The sequence below is a fragment of the Pseudopodoces humilis genome, chromosome 3 (assembly GCF_049639895.1).
Source record: "Pseudopodoces humilis isolate 2021_Gansu_Grassland_sample_001 chromosome 3, ASM4963989v1, whole genome shotgun sequence".
Lineage (NCBI taxonomy): Eukaryota > Metazoa > Chordata > Aves > Passeriformes > Paridae > Pseudopodoces > Pseudopodoces humilis.
The window spans coordinates 54,863,692-54,876,173 of NC_142202.1; the positions used below are offsets into that span (position 1 = coordinate 54,863,692).

General features: G+C 41.2%; 1 protein-coding gene across 8 annotated transcripts in view; it reads right to left on the reverse strand.

Annotated features, from left to right (window-relative positions):
- Window positions 1–12,482, reverse strand: part of TIAM2 (TIAM Rac1 associated GEF 2) — a 166,233-nt gene that overhangs the window by 36,151 nt on the left and 117,600 nt on the right. The window contains exon 1 of one of the 8 annotated variants that reach the window (XM_088052695.1): window positions 461–597. The exons of the other annotated variants lie outside the window; for them this stretch is intronic. The gene's annotated coding sequence lies outside the window, so the exon portion shown is untranslated. Of the gene's footprint in view, window positions 1–460; window positions 598–12,482 lie in introns of those variants that run through there. 8 annotated transcript variants of the gene reach the window in all.

Here is a 12,482-nt window from a genome sequence, read left to right on the forward strand (position 1 = left end):
ATGTGTTTGTGAGCAGTGAGGTACAATGGAAACTCATCGTCTAGCAGATGTGTGAGACAATAATAATAATCTCTGCTGCAATCCCAGCCAAGAATCCAAAGGAAATCAACTGGAAAACATCAACATCGACCATCCGGCAATTCATTTACCATAAAGAAGCCATCAGCAAATGCAAATGTCACTTATCTCTCTTCTGGTTAATTAATGAAGAAGCCTCAATTACTTTCAAGTCGGAGATGCTCCTACCAGTTTAGCTGCTCACTGCAAAGGCAAAATCATCATGAGGAGACAGTGGGAACTGAGGATCCTGTTTCTTTATTCATAGCTCTCTTTTCATAATGCATCAGAACTTGTTCCATTTCAGACTGCTCTCACTGATTTAAAAAATGCCAAATAACCATCACAAGCATGTCAAGTGTTATCAAATGTCAAGCACTGTGTAGGTGGTGTAACCACCTACTTTTTCAAACTTTGGCAAGAAGGAGTATTTCCACCTGCCACTCCAAAGACAATGGTAAATTGAATAAAAATTCCTTCTACATCTACTTGAGAAGACAACACAGAAAAATTAAATGTACTCAGTCACTCCAAGACAAACTAAGACCACTGCAGGGCATCATTTTCAGATATGTGAGGAGGAGCAGCTCTGTGCACTACTTGATAACTATCCTCAGCTGTAGGAGAGAGAGGGCCAGAGAGCTGAAGTCAGATGTTTTGTCAGAATCAGGCAAGGGAACTGCACCCAGGCATGTCTCAGCTAAGGTAAGATGCTTGATTTACAGCTAGCAGCTGTGAGTCTTTCCTGGTATCTCTGACTACACCTGATCCACTTACCACATCACCAAGCACTCACTACAACAAACAGATTCTGACTCTAAAGGCCACGGTAAAGCCAGTCCCATAGGGCTTGGCTGAACCAGGCTGAAATACACCTGTAATCAACAAGGATGAGTAAGGCAGGACAGCAATTAATGATCAGAAAAAAAACCGTGTTGCACTCAAGCAGCTGAGCAGAGGACTAAACTTTAGCTCTCAATGTATAAAACCTGGCATATGAAATTGAAACTCAGGAGCGAGAATTTTAGTAAATTATTCAAATGATGATGGGAACAAGAGGATGAGACTATACAGCTGGTGAATAACATGCAATAGCTATGTTTAAAGAAAGAATGAGAATTCTGGGGTAATCTCATTTTGGAAAATACAGATCTATAACCTATGTAGTAACCATAGGCTTTCACAATAGATTCAAGGAAAGAAAAATCAGAAATGTGAAGATAAATGGAATATAACATATATACACTATGGGTAAGCAGGTTGTGTCAAAATAATCTGATATTCACCTTTAATAAAATATTTTTTTAAAGAAAAATTATAGGATAAAAATAACCTCCTGGAAACTTAGTTTAAAAAAGAAAAAAAGAAACAAGAAGCTTTCATAATGTTCCAATGGAAATTGTTAGCCAAAATGAAAAGGATAGGAATTAAAACAAGACAGAACTAGTTAGCAGGTAAGTTGAGAACAGATTTGTCTGAATTAACTCCTAGGCCTGGAAAATGCTAGATTGTAGATTTTGTCCAAGGTGGGTTTGGGGACTAATTTTATTTGATTATTTCATTATTTGTCTCAGCAAAGACATTACAATAGTAAGTAGTCCAATTAAATACTCAAATCATTCAAAGTGAATACAGAGCATTAATTAGGAGCAAGACTGGAGATGTATAAAGGAGATATGGACAACCTTGAAGATGAAGGCGCAGTCCTAGAATGAAATTGCATGGGAGAGAGTTTCAGGGACCTGTAAGAACCACTGCTTCTATAAACTGGGACTCTTGAGTTGGAAACATGACAGAAAATCATGGAAGTGTGGAGAAGGGGTTGACAACATGTAGTTGTGACTGATCAGTCATTACACTGGCCAGGAAGATGTCTACGCAGGCAATTAAAGACTGGCTTTCAACCATCACACGAATAAATTTCTTAGACTTACCTAGGCACAAAGAATGCAAACAATCTATTTGAAAATGGAATAGGATAAATGTATCAATAAGGGTTGTCCCAAAGCCATAACAAGCAGAGGATTGGACATGCTGAGTCTGGAAATTCCTTCCCATCCTTGGTTTGTCTGTTACCAATAATAGCACAAATGTTTCACAGATACATACATACATACATAATACAGCTACACAGGTTAAAATAGCCAGGAGCCTCTGTCTCTCCAGTAGAGCACAAGAAGTTTCATTAATACTGGTGCTTAAATATCCTGGCAAAGAATGTTTATGACTAAGGGAACATTTATATCACAAGTGCACATGGATCATAAGCCCCAACAGATGTCCTACCCCAGTTTCTTGCTGACTCCAGCTCTGATGTTCATTAACAACTCCACTGCAACAAACTGATCATTTTCTTGTTTGTAGCTCTCTGGCACTTGAAAGGGAAAGAGGACTCTCACTTCCTGTTCTCTCTGCTGCAGTTTTTAATCTGCAATGTTAGATGCTGTAGATACACTGGCACTCAAGCAGTTATCATGGGCTTGGCCTAGTCTGTAAAAGACTGATATCCTGACTCAGATCAGAGCAACTGACAGCATTTTTTTAAGCACTGGTGTTGTCCAGTGATTTCAGACAGATGAGGCAAAACAGCAATAAAGTGGACAACAACTTACTTCTGAGAATAGTAACATGATTTTTACCTTGAAAAAAAATAGGATCCACAGCTATAAAGGATTGCAGGAGGTCCAGACTGTCCACTAGGAAATAATGTATTCAATATTTTCACTAATTCCCAAATGTTCTAAAAGCTGCCAATAAAAACACAATGCAGCTGATCTTCAGCATGTAGGATATTCTCCCACTCCCTATTACAGAGTTTCCATAATTGGCTGCATGGTTTATCTGGAAATGAGATATTACACTTGGGTAATAAAGTTAAGCCAGGTGTGTGGAAAGCTGCATTTTCCACTATTGTGCAAATTCTCCAGACTGATCAGTTAATTATGATAAGCTTACAGTTCTCATATTCTTCTAGCCAATGCTACTATCAAGAGAAAAGTAAACTTCCAAGAGAAGATAACAAATATTTTCAAAATCCCTGGTGCAAATAATACCAAAGTCTGAGCCAGCTCTCAGAAAGGAACAAAGCTTTGGTGGTCTTCATGCCTTCAGACTTACTGAAAAGCAGGGAGTGGTAGGTGAACCATTCCAGCATTGCCTGGAGAAGAGTAATATCAGCACAATGAGCTCTAAAAATGCTCCCTCAGAGACCAGCACTCATAACTTCAGTTAAACTGTTCTGCCTGGCAGGTAGCATGTGTGTGCTTATTTCTTTTGGTTTCATACAACCAAATACATTTCAAGTTTTCAACAGTATATTTACTCTTCTGTAATCAAGTTGATAAAATAGATCTGTGAGCATTTCCTTCTGTATCCTTTGCCTTACTCAGAAACTTCAAGAAGTATCTTTCAAAAAGTAACAGTTGATCCAAAGGAATTTATTGAATGGCTTTCAAGAGACATTCTCACAATCTCTGTTCAAGAAGGCATCCAAGTTTCACCAGAGAGATGAAGGGTTCTGGGTTCACTAGTTCACCTACGAAAACTTGTATGTCTTGCTTATGGGAGGATAAGTCTTTTCAGTTCTTTGGCTCATGCTGTCCCCTGGGACCAGCATGGAAGGGGCACCCACCAGTTGGTATATATGACAGAGCCCACACAATCTCTACAGCCCTCTAGAGTTTTCTCTAGGTTGCAAAGAACACAATAACTATGGTCAGGAAGAAGAAAAGCAAAAGAAAATTTCATGGAAGATTCATTAACTGTCCTACAATGGCCATTTGAACTGGAAAAATTGCTAATAAAAGAGAGGAGGGTCTAGAAGACGAAGTTGTGGGGATACACCTGGGTAAGTTTGGTGAAGTTTTGTTACAAGAGGACACTGGAGTTTCTGCTCCAGGGTTTCCATCATGAAGGCCCATGTCTGGGCCTTCATCACGAGGTCTTTGGAGACATAGAATTATTCAAGGCCTTCAGATAAAAGCAGGGTTTTTTCCTAAACAATCTTTGGCCAGAGAAAGATTATTAGAAATTTGGTGGTAAATCAGCAGAGGAAAAATTCAAAGACCATGACACAAGAATGGTCTAGCTCAAGTAAAAAGTGGAGATCTAATTTCCACCTAGGAAAAGTGGACTGAAAGGTCATACTTTACCTCATTATTCATCTATTTCCTCTTCACGTCATAGTAGTGAATAAATAAACAAATCTGGTTTTTGCCTTCTTACATTATACTAGTACAAGCTGCAACATATGAAAAACAGCTGCTACACACTGAGCTTATTCATGAGGAGTTTTTATGGTCACACTTGATTTCTAGGCTGAAAACTCTCTCTAGGTAACTTCTGCGTTAAGAAAACAGATTTTTAAGAGAAGGTAGGTGGATTGCAGCCACAGATGAGAAATGTCCATTGAAACACACCATATTCTCTACCACTTCAAGCTGAAAGCCAAAGCAATTTGGTTCACTTTTTATCTTCACTGAGGTTCTCTATGGATTTGGGCAAGAGACTGAGGTACCATGGACCCCAAGTTCAGATTCTTATTAATCTCCAATTCATTGAGTGTTCATGTGAGGTCGATTCATTGAATCTTTGTAAGTCTTTAACTATTATACAGTGCCAGTCCATTTTTTTCCCCACAGTTGGTACTCATAGCATTCACTCTGCTGCTGGAGTAAATCCAAATTTATTTGCAGGCAGTAATTGTGGTTACTAACTGTACTGTGGTTTAGAGCTTTCATGCTGCTTTAACCAACAGTTAAAAAGATAGTGAAACACTGAATTTATTATCAACTCAAAACCACCTTCCTCTTTTTGCCTAGGCAATTTTCAAGTTCTTCTGGAAGTTTAACAGCTAGCTCAAACTCATTGCTAAATTATCGTGACTTTAATATACTAGCAAAAGTAACTTCAGTCTCTAGAAAACTGAACATGTTAGAAAAACAAATGAAATTAACTGAATTTAGTAATTCAGAAATTATTAAATCTCTGTAAGATGTTTTGGCTTCTATCACTTTTTGGTGGTCTGGATGTTTTGTGACCTATTTTGGGACTGGCTAGAAGGTATACTCTTAGGTTAGCTTCAAGGCTACAACCACTGACTCCTTGGTGTAGCTGGAAACTCATTCAGGAATCCTTTCCATATGTAAAAAACTGAAAAGAAAATTAGCATACAGCTGTCATAACATCAGACTTCCTAGACAGGATTCTTAAACACAGAATTACTAGAGGCCTGTCACTAACTAGACTAATTGTTACCAAACAAGAGGTGCAATTACAGACCAGCCAAGAATATTCCCTTCATGGCCCCTCTCATCCATATGTTTTGGCTTCAGGGAGCAAACTATGAAACATCAGAAGGTACTCTACATGTTTCCCAATGTACAGTGCAACTGGGCTGCTTCTATTTACATATGTGATACTGCCTAGACAAAGAGAAATTCCTACTTCTGGCTAGGATCTGAAATGATCAAGCAGGACAAGTCTTTTTTGTTTGTTCTCCCCTTTCAGTGAGGGAAGTGACACTTCTTCTTTTAACATTCCACATTTTCAAGTATAGAAAAAGGCAGTATGTTCACGCAAATATTCTTGTATCATACAGCTTTCTTAAGACATTTTGGGCAACATGCTGAACAGTGGCTTCACTCCAATCAACCACCTACTTGTGCAAGTTTGACTTTCTATAGGCTGCTCTATGCTCTCTTATATTTCTTTTTTTTTCTTAAATATCTACAGAAACATCTATTTTGATGCTGGAGCAGAGTCCTTTAGATTCCTTTGTCCATTAACAGTTCATGGTGAGGCGAAGTCTTTTGACTCATTAGCTGATTCAGGAATCTATAGGAGATACAAATTAGCAACATAACAGGAAATAGCTGCCTGCCCTTCTGTAGCAATGCCTGATTAGCCCCTGCATCTCAGTGGTGTGTTTCTATTCGGTTATTTAGCATTCTAAACTTTCTCTGCCCAAGTATCTGCCAGTCAGGCAGCTGTTCAGCCTTTTCAGCTTGATGTTTAACACTTCACACCAGCTTCTCAGACTGTTTCCTACATGCATTTGTTTCCTAAGTGCCTAACAAATGCCTTCTTCCACAAGGTCTCACTGGAGGCCAGTGTTAGCCACAGCTAATGCATCACCCTCCTATTCCAGTTCAACAGCTGGAGGTTTGTGGCTGCAGCATGGAGGAGTAAGACACAGCAGAGCCCAAACTGGGTCCTCTACACCACCATCCTCTCTGGGTCCTCTACACCACCATCCTCTCCAAGTCAGCACAGGCTGTGACCCACTGCTCCCATTAGGTCTCCCAGGCTAGAGCTGCTGGACATGCAGGGGTGATGTCAGGGGGTCCTTCTTCTTGTTTTTGCTGCTCCTGCAGGATTGTTCACTAGGATTGCTCACTTGGGAGGCTTTGGCTGCCCACACAGGTCACTTGCACTGAGGAGATCTGGAAAGGAAATGGAGCTAGCCCTGCCCAGGTTCCAAATGTACCACCTCAGTGGTACATTTTCTTCTCCATCTCAGATTTATAGGTATAAAAGTAATGAAAACAGAAAGGAAAAAGGAGAGGAAAAATTAGTTAATAGTTTAGCAAGAGTTTGTGGCTAGCTTAGACAGTTCTTATCATTACTCAACCTACCTTACCTCTGTGAAACACAGAACATCTGCTGTTTGATGTGTTTTAAATCATTTCTATGACACTAGTCTATATGTGGATGCCTCTAACTTTATCATAATTAATAAACCTCCTTGCTATCCATATTGTCACTCTACAGAATTTAGTAGGAAGGGCAATATGATGATTTATGCCTACATATCACTGAGCCAGAAGGTGCAGCTATACAGGGTTTAATGAAGTTTACACCAGGAAAAAAAAAAACCAACAATTTGGTCCACTGACTTCACAGGGATTAAATCATAGCAGCATTTAGGAAAGCAGAACAAAATGCTCTTTCAGTAGGAAAGCACACAGAAGAGCATTTTATAGCATAAGCAACCTTTCAATTTGGTGCACACACATCTAGCAGAAAGCCAACAGGACAGTTTGTCAAGTGCCAGCAAGAGTTCATTAAACCACCACTCTCGGGAAACACTTGCAAAACATGCAGTAGGCACAAGTGGTCCAATGGATCCAGCTTCCAAAGAGACAAATGCTTTCTCTGAATTGCCTCTACACTGCTACAGCCCCAGGTATTGTCACAGGTCAGACCCAGTCTTTTCCCAGTGATTCACAGGAGTGTAGGACGAAGACACTTGTGTTCAGAGCACAAAAAGAGCTTGGAGCAGGAGCCAACACACCACAGCTGTCCAAGACTTTTGTCAACACACAGCCCGCCCCTTGAGCATGTTCTATCACATCTATGTGGTTTCCCACTGAATTGAGTAATAAGTAAGAAAAAGAAAACCCAGCAGAGTCATCTGTCTTCAGGCAGATAAGCAGTCATGCTGCACAGAGAGCTACATGTCTGTGTTACAGAGAGGCTCTCCTAGTATGCCACACAAAACCCTCAGATACCTGGTATTAGATCCACCAGGCAAGAGGGAGCAATGTATGCAGATCTGCACAACTAGCAGAGATCAGGGCCCATTATCTAACTGGTGGGTATCCTTGGGACTTGAGAAGCTAAGAAGCAATATTCACCTCTTCTGAGCTCAAAGGAACTTCCTGTGAAAGAATAAAAACAGATTTCTTTGATGCCTCACACACAAAGCACAAGGAAGGAGATGCCCTATAGCACAGCGAAGAGAATTTACATGTTGAAACAGCATCTAGACAAACAAACAGGACCTGATTTGGGCAGAACTAAAAGTAAAACTTATTTTAGAAATTCTTTTCAATTAAGTTTTAGTTTTACTTTAGTTTACTAAATGCTTTCAGCAATACATTAAAGTCATTTACAAAAAACTGTGGGCAAACAGTAAGAAGCAGAGTGGTCTGAGCCAGTGGTCCCGGCACAGCCCCTGGATGTCGGAGCTAGAGGCCACCTTAGTGTCAACATCCTCCTAACTCTATCTCTTCTCTTAAGAAGGACACACAGGTCTTTCTGATCCTCAGGGTGGGTTTGGGCTGAAAGAGGATGTATGGGGAGCTGTGTGGAAAGGTGTGCACAGCGACGTGCAGAGACAGCTGGCAGCAGAGCCAACCTCCGTCTTCCTTTTCCTCCTTCAACTCAGTGGTATCTAACAAAGTAATAACACTTTACAGAGGCATTTAGAACACCTAGAAAAGTGCATTGGAAACAGGAAGTACCTTGGAATTGAATCCAAATTAGTTATTATTAAGGTAATATTTTTTTAAATAATTTAGTCATATAAAAAGTAAACCTGTGGCCAACTGATGAGCTTTGCTTCTGTGGGTGCTTACTAAGATTAAAATCAGATGCTGCATACGTCTTGGTAAACAGAAGAGCCACTTTTCAGGTGAGGATTCAAACCAGTGATCCTCCTCCCGAAGCACTGACACTTTTGCAAAAATATCTCAATGTTTAGCAGACCAGGAGCTAAAATGTAACTGCTCCTCTCCAGCACACAGCGCAGCCATTTGTCAAGAAGCACGGAGCCTGACTCCCTTCCTCCCTGACTCCAGCCATACCTTATACAGCACAAAACAGCTTCAGCAGGAGTGACACAAACCAGCGTGTCCCAGCCTACACTGCTGCCCAGACATCAGGGCAAGAGGAAGGAAAGCAGAGGGCAAAACTCTTTCTCCAAAGTGGCTAGAGCAGTGTATCTTTGGGCATCTCAACTGAAAGAGAACTTTCTACCTCTGAGAGTAGCTCTCCTTGCAACCAGCTCTCCCCTGCACTCCTCCTCCTCCTCCTTACCTGACTCTGGCCCTTCTCAGAACTCTGCACCCATCAGTTCAACTCCCTGAGTGTGCAGGGGCTGGGGAGAAAGTTTTCTCCCTGACTAGCTGCAGGGGCTGCAGCAAGTGCTGCTGCCAGCACAGGGGTGGGAGGAGTGCTATGGGGCTAGAGGAAGAGGAGGAGGAGGAGCAAGCCTCCTCCATGTCAGCAGCACCCAAGACTTCTTCACTGCTCCTGGGACTGTGCTTCCAGAAAGACAAGACAGACAGGAACCCAGGCCCTGCACAGAAAGTAAGCACCCTACTCCACAGGTGAGTAGTACAGCATGGAGCACAGGAACAATATGGCCATTTATTATATTTTTTTAAAATGTTCTTCTTTCCTTTTTTTTTTTTTTTTAAAGTGGTTTCTTTCCTATTTAACTTTCTAACCCTCAGAGATGAAAGTGTTTCATCATGGAAACTTGTTAAAGCATTTCCAACCTGCCATCCCCCACCTTTTTTTTTCTCTTTTTTTATCACAGAGTTCTATTTACAAATTAGGGTTGATTTCAACAGTGTCAGCTAACGAAAAACAACAGCTTTTTTTTGGCAAAAAAACACTTGCTGAGGAAAGAGAAAAATTGCCCAACTCTGACAGTAACTAACATTCTGCAATGGATTTTCACACCTACTAATGATCCCACCTCCTGCCTCATACCATAGATATATCTATAGATATACCATAAACCCACACAGCATTGCCCTAAATATAGTTTTCAACAATTTCCTTATTTTTTAATTCTACATAAATATTTCTTTAATTTCCTTGGCAATGGAGCTTGGAGCAAATTTAGTTGCTCCACATTTATGAGTGCATTTTTTAAAAGTATTTCATCTAATTTCTTTTCCAAGATAAGCTTTTTACTCGCCAAGCAGCTAAGCAGCAGGAACATAGTGGTGCCATGTGGGAGATCAAATGATACAACCACAGCAGGTCCAAAATACAGCTAACAAGGGTATGACAACCTCTTGGAGAAAATGAATCACTCTCACCAAAAATTCCCTGGGAAAAAATTTCAGGAGTGGCAGAATTAGTGGCTTTGGAGAAAGTCAATCACTTCCCATCTGAACAGTAAAAGCTGCCAAGGTTTACCGTGAGGTATAATTGGGTATCCTCAACACAGCAGAATATGTAGGAAAAGGTATTCATCAGAGTTACAATGAACAGTTACTAAACTGTAAACAAATGTGGGCAAACTATTACTGTCCAAGTTATATGAACCCAGTGATTTTAAGTTCTGTTTTGCTTTTGCATGGTGGTCATCACCAACCACTAGGCAGGGCATTGCTGTGTGACTCAGTGCGGAAAATTTCCATTTTCTAAGCACTTTATTAATTTTAGCTCATTAATCCTCATAGCCTCTAGAAAGACAGGGTTAATTTCTAAAATCACAGAGGCAACAGCAGAAGCACTGAGGTTTTTTAACTCCTGATATGTACCTTCAGCCAAATTGTGCTTGATTTTTTAAAAAGGTCCCCTTTTCCAGCACAAACTGACTTTCAGAGGTGCTACTTCAGAAGAACAGACTCAATATGGACAAGCAAATGTTAGAAATTATTTTTGAAAACTGTGGTCTTAAGAGTGACTCACTCAACTCTACCCAAGCAGACAGAACAGTATAAAACAGGACAACCAGGGGATCAGGCCCAGCTAGCACAGGTTTAGGAAAGCCATGTCCTGCTTGAACAACCTGGTCTCCTTTTATAACAAGGTGACCCAACCATGATGGATGACGGAAAGGCTGTGGACAAAGCCAACCTAGTTTTCAGTAAAGCCTTTGATACTGTCTCCCACAGAATTCTCCTGGAAGAACTGCCAGCCCATGGCTTGGACAAGTGCACTCTTCACTGGGTTAAAAACTGGCTGGATGGCTGGGTCCAGAGAGCCCAGTGGTGAATGGAGTTCATCCAGCTGTAGGTCAGTCACGGGTGACATTTCTCTGGGCTCAGTGCTGGGGCCTGTCCTGTTTAATGTATTTATCGATGATCTGGACAAGGCAATCAAATGTCCCACAGTCAGTTTGCAGGTGACACCAAATCTGGTTGGAGTGTTGGTCTGCTGGAGGGCAGGAAGGTCTCCAGAGGGATCTCTGAATCAGTGAGCTGAGGCCAGTGGTATGAGGTTCAACAAGGCCAAGTGCCAGGCTCTGCAACAACCCCAGGCAGCGCTACAGGCTTGGGGAAGAACAGCTGGGAAGTGGCCTGGCAGAAAAGGACTTGGAGGTGCTGGTCAACAGCAGCTGAACATGAGCCAGCTGTGCCCAGGTGGCCAAGAAGGCCAAAGGCATCCTGGCCTGGATCAGCAATAGTGTGGCCAGCAGGAGCAGAGCAGGGATTGTGTCCCTGAACTTGGCACTGGTGAGGCCACACCTTGAGTCTTGTGATCAGTTCTGGCCCCTCACTGCAGGAAGGACATTGAGGGGCTGGAGTGTCCAGAGAAGGGAAACAGAGCTGGTGAAGGGTCTGCAGAGGGTCATATGAGGAGTGGCTGGGGGAGCTGGGGTGTTTAGCCTGGAGAAAGGAAGGACCAGAGGAGACTTTGTTGTTCTCTACAACCACCTGAAAGGAGACTGTAGCCAGGTGGGGGTTGGCCTCGTCTCCCAGAGAACAAGTAACAGGACAAGAGGAAACGGCCTTAAGCTGCACCAGGGAATGTTCAGGTTGGATATCAGGAAGTACTTCTCCACTGAAAGGGTGGTTAGGCATTGGAACAGGCTGCGCAGGGATCTGGTAGAGTCACCATCCCCAGAAGTGTTCAAGGAACAACTGGAGGTGGCACTGAGTGCTATGGTTTGGTTGACATGGCAGCATCTGGTCAAATGTTGGACTTGATGACTATTAAGTTCTTTTCAACCTTAATGATTCTATGAATTTCCTGAAGACTGGATATGAATTTGAGAGTCCTTGCCCTCCAAATCCCCGTTTGGATCATTAAATACCCCCTCTACCAATCTAAAATCTTATTCAATTCCTGAGTAACAGGACACAGAACAGTTAAAAAGCAGTTAATAAACAGTTGCTTTATGATTATCTATTAATTCAAAGTAATGCCATTTTCTTCTGTTTCCATTTGAACTGATCAGGTGATCAGACACTAAGCACTGAATTAAATTAACATAAAAGTTCTTCTCACGAAGCTTAATTTAGAACTATTTGTTCCCTTTCAGAATAAAATAAATCTTCCTTAACTGCTTTTAAGCAGAAAAGCAAATATACTATGTCCCTTTATCCACTAGTGCTTAAAGTATAATACATACTACAGTAATTTCCTATTATAATGGAATATTTGCACAGGTTGCAAATTTATCCCTGAGGAATGAAGAATCTAGTGAGTGGACACATACATTTATTACACTGAATACTCGAGGTAATGCCAGCCTATGATATCAAGCCAACAAGCTTGATGATAGCCCTGATATAATTATGTAATTAATTAGCTCTATCATAATTTTTGGTTTATGACACTAACTTTTATGTGCCACTAGTCAATTTAATGGCATTTTAAATTGAAATAAGGCCCCTGAGAGAGATGCTACTTACTGAATCACAAATCTTGTATTCAGATTTCTTTTAATTTCAAAA